Here is a 5186-nt window from a genome sequence, read left to right as displayed (position 1 = left end):
CAGCTTAATGCAAAATATATTAGGGATCGATTGGTGCTATTTAGATCGCTTAATTTGCTGTCCTTCGGTGTTAAATTTGGTACTGAAGTTTTGAACTTTCAAAATCGAATGTTAATTTTGCTTTTAGACATTTTGGCAACTAGAATCATTTTAAACTACGCTGGAAAATCGTACTCGTGTCCCTGAATCAGGCCCTGGAAAAAATAATTTTCGCGCAGTAATTATTGCATTGTGAGAGGTCAATTATTTATTACGGGTGTTATGCCAAACCAGTACAATTCAGTACTGGCACAGTAAAATGTGATACAATATATTACAGTAAAACACGATTCGTTGCACTCACCGTTTGCAACCACCCATTTCGCCCGCGTGTTATGCTTTTGTAAGCTCACTTTCAAAACCCCAAGATGGTCGAAAGCAAGGAATTTTGTGCGCTCTTCTTCGAGGATTTTGGCGCAGGGAGCTACAAGTGCAAGGAGTGTCGTATTCCGAGAAAGCAGCAGATCGGCAGCGGCTATTCCAACTTGATGTCTCACATCGCTACCAAGCACCCGCACTACGAGGAGACGTACGCTGCGGCTACTGGTGGTGGCGGGCTCGAGTGTTTTGGCTTCGTGTCGCAGGAGACGAACCATCGCTTCCAGTGGTTGCAATGGATCGTCGAGCGCAATCTGCCCATCACAGAGGTAGACAACGAGCTCACACGCTCGATTAGCAAATGACCGCCCGTTTCTTCTAAGACCTTCAAGAAGTGCGTGTACACAGTGGCAAAAAACGTGGGGGCAGCCATCGAACACGAGATAGGCACCTCGTTTGCTCTGATGTTCGATGGCTGGTCTCACGGATCAGTACACTACGTCGGACTATACGGTGATTCACCGTCGGTGAAAAGCTTACATAATATTTAATATAAGCTTAGATATTAAAAAAAAATAGATACAAGCTGATATTTTATAATGTTCCTCGCTTAAGTCATTTTTTTGCAACCTTACAGCAGAGAAAAACTCTTTCAGGTTATAAAACAGCAGTAGTGAAGGTAGGCTTTGAAACTGACGAGTGTTTGCTCTAGTATCTCACTGTGACATAGACAAAGCCGATCGAGAAGGAAAACTGCAAACGGCTGCAGTTGTTTGAAGTCGATAGAGCGAAATCAAGATATTTAATCTTGTTCTCTGCCGATAGCCTCGTCCACACCGTGCGTCTGTGACGCTAGATTAACGCGCTCAGTAGTGCCACCACACCACACCAACCTTGCCGTCACTCTCACAATCGTCCCGCTTACTGGTAATTAGTAATACTTTCATAAGACAACTTTTGGGACATATTATTTGAGGATTAAAACCGATTACGCAAATTTAAAAAAATAGAATCGTTTTAAGTGAAAAAAGTTGATATTTAATAATATCATTTCGTGTGTCAGGAGAAAATAGGTATGTTCAGCAGGTATTGTGCTTTGCAAAACTTTTATCATTTATCACTAGGGTGAATGCTCTTTTTTTAACCCCTTGACCGCGACGGCCTGTATCAGACACGATATCAAAAAAGCTTATCCTGGACCATACACGGTAAGAAAATTTGACTTAACATTTGTATTGCTCTTTACAAATGTTAAGTCAAATAGGGGATGAGGTGCCGGCATGTCTCACCTATTCCCCCGCGCGACTATTCACTTTCTAAAATTCAAGGCTGACAGGTTTTAGTCTTATGTGCACCACGTAGTACAAAGTTTAACAGTCAGCGGCCCCGACGCCACTCATTCATCTCATTCGAGAATTTGCAGACTGCTGGACGGATGTCAGGATTTCGCGCCCGCGGGCTGAGCTCAAGAAAGAGGGATCGACTTCCAAAAGGCCCACTGGCCTTTCGGTTGACTTTAAGTATATAAAGCCGGGAACAAAGGCAGACACACGTGGCAAGGACGTTTTTGTCGGGGAGAGAGAACTAATGCGCTATTTGGACCGGCTTGATATCGGTGCGCTTATGGTTGCGTTTTCAAGTATTGTTTCCTTACTGATAACTTTTGTTTGTTCAGAGAGTGCTGCGAAAGCCAAGCAAGTGTCGGATCAGCCCACTGGAGATCAGCGTGAGGAGCAGGACAGTTCCGAGCGTACAACAGTTAGCGCCAACGGTATGAAGTTGCTGATTTGCATGATACACGTTACTGGATTTCTCTAACTTGTATCGGACAATTGTTTGCTGTTACAGCTACAGCATCGCCACTCCCAGCGACGCAGCGGTGCTCCGATTTATCAAAGCCAACATCAGATTAATGAAGGTAGAGATATTTGATATCGGGTATTGTACAAATCTACATTTATGCCTAACTTGTATGTGAAATGGTACGATACAGCTACTGCTTCAGATGCCGACAGCTTGGTTAGCAGCGCTAACAGTAAAGCGGTGCCGGTGACTTTGCTGTGCACATCGCCTCATGTTACCCCAAGTCCATTGCGCGAATCCCCCCACGTGTCAGCATCTATGCCCGAAGGAGGTCTGTTGCATGGTGGCACGTCTGAGTCCGATGAGGGTGAAGATCCTCAACGGAGCTTGGGTAGCGCATTTAATGCGGTTGACGACGCTCCTGTAGCTCCGGAACCGCGCCGGTCAACTAGGATTGCTGCCTTGTATTCGGGTACGTTACCATGTATGTACACGATATAGATACAAGTTACTAACATTATCTTGTATGTGCTGGTTATAATAGATGTCAATATAGTGAGAGACTATGATGACCCGGATGAATACCAAGCAATGTCGTCAGAGGCTGAAAATGACGACGGAGTCGGTAGTGATGAGAACAGTGAGTCTGACGAAGAGTCCGAAGACGGAGGCGCTGACGAACTGGATGAGGAGGATGCTGAAGATCCGCTATTCACTGAGTCACTGATCGACGCTGTTGGTGGCTTTGCGAATATTGCAAGCGGCACGATAGCCGCTGATATCCTGAAGGACGTGTCTACTAGTGTGTGGTCTAAACCTGTAGCATACAGCCCATTTCCCTACCTGAATCAGCCTCACGTACCTCGTTCGATTGAGTCGCTTCGAGAGGATTATCCTGGGATTTGTGGAGACGATTACGGACCAACACCTCGTACACTTGAGGCGGCATCTTCGGCGAGTGGAGGACTATTTTATTTTTTACAGCCTCGGCTGTGGGAGAGTATTGCTGAAGCCAGTAACGAGTACTTCTTCGAGAAGATTGACGAACGAGTCAAAGGCCAGTACGAAAAGCAAACGAAAAGGGAGAAGAAGTCACCTGGATTTAGAAAGAGCTCGCGTGTTAATATCAAGGCGTCGCTGCAAAGAACACTTCACATCACCGCTCGCGAGCTGTGCATCTTTGTGGGGCTTCTAATTGCCAGAACGATATCGCCAAACAAAGAAAAGCTGGAGAATCACTGGAAAATGACCGATGAAAGCGCAATCCCACGCGGTCGGCTTAACCTATTCATGACAAGGGACTGGTTCATGCATATTTCAAGGAATCTGCACTTTAGTCGTAACGACGACCCTCGTCACCAGCAGCGCGAGCGCTGCTGGTGACCGTATTTGGAAGCTGCGTCCGGTAGTTGATGCTGTTCAACAGCGGTTTCAGGCTGGATACATGGCTCCTCCGGTCATGGTCTTCGATGAAGCCATGCTGCCATCTCAATCGTCTTTCAACAAGACCAGAGTCTACATGAAGGATAAGCCCCATAAGTGGGGGACCAAGCTATTCATGCATGCTGTGCTGCTCGTCGACGGCCTACTGCATGAGGTAAGTAAAAAGGAGCGCGCCACTAGGGCGCGCTTCTTTTGTTTTGGTTGCAAAGTCCCCTTAACGTGTACTGTACACTTTACTAATATGTTTATCTTGTATTATACAGGTTTGAAGTTTATTGCGGCAAACGGCAAACACATGGGACTGCAGCATCCACAGATACCAAGTTTAGACCCTCGGCAGTTATTCGCAACCAGTGGAACTACTGAGAAGCGGCTAATCGTCACCGACCGCTTCTACACCTCGTCTGCATTATCAATGCAGCTTTTAGCGATGGGGTTCTACAGTATTGGGACGGTGATGACTGGGTGAAGTAGTTCGTGTTACCGAGGCGGCGTGGGTCATGGAGGGCTCGAAAGCGTTGTTTCGTGACTTTATTACCAAGAACTTATCACCGTGGGTGACGCGTTTGACTGCTGCCTGCTCTACGTTAAACGTTAACAGACGCGGTCTGTGCAAAGAGATCATTATCAAGCAGAAAAAGCGTCCTGCTCATGTGCTACGTGGCAGTTACACTGTTACCGAGTCAACGTTAGTACTAAGCGTTAAGATGGTGTGTTGGTGGGATAACCGCCCCGTTCACTTACTCTGCGCTGGTGGAAGCACTCAGCAAGATCGAGTTCAGCGTAGAGAGAAATCGAGCGAAAAGGTGGACGTTGCTTGCCCAAGGATACTGAAGGACTACCAGACGTTTATGGGCGGAGTTGATGTACATGATCAACTCCGCCTACAAAGGCGAGTATTACTACCCTGTATGTACATGATCAATTTGTTTCTAATCCTGTATTATACACGCTACAAGAAGGTATTCGCTACAGCTTGCTTTGAAGTACAAGAAATACTACAAGTCGCTTTTCTTGGGGTTGGTTGACCTCGCTATCGTAAACTCGTTTATAGTGTTCAACCGTCGTCGCACAAACGAAGGTAAACCAAAGCTTAAGCACGTCAAGTTCATGAAACAGCTTCACACAGAGCTGGTGCAGCTACAGGAGTCAGACTGGAGCACCCTGTGCAGTATGGAGGGCACCCCAGTAAAGACGCCGGCATCCGTGAGGCAGCGGGCGCACGTGCCCATCCAGGTTGATGAGTGGCGAGAGGGAAATAACGGACAGGGCCGGAAGCGCAGACAGAGAGCTTGTAAGGTGTGATCGATGTTGAAGGGGGTTGACGAGGCGAAAGGTGGCGAGACAACCTTTTACTGCAGCTCATGTAAGTTGTCCTCTAGCACCAAGCAACCAAAATCCGCTCGCGTGTATCTGTGCAACAAAGTCAAGCATGCAATCAATGGTGAAGCCGTCTCCTACTTTGAGATTTGGCACATGTGCTGGCGCAGTGGCACCTTGCTTCCACCGTCAAAGAAGAAAAAGAGGATTCGCGCTCGGAGACCCGGTTCGAGCTCTGCAGAAGCAACGGGGTCAGCAAGTGA

This window comes from Phytophthora infestans, genomic scaffold (genome assembly GCF_000142945.1).
Source record: "Phytophthora infestans T30-4 supercont1.6 genomic scaffold, whole genome shotgun sequence".
NCBI classification, from domain to species: Eukaryota; Oomycota; class Peronosporomycetes; order Peronosporales; family Peronosporaceae; genus Phytophthora; species Phytophthora infestans.
The sequence above is the reverse complement of the archived record's forward strand: the minus strand, read 5'-3'. Positions refer to the sequence as shown.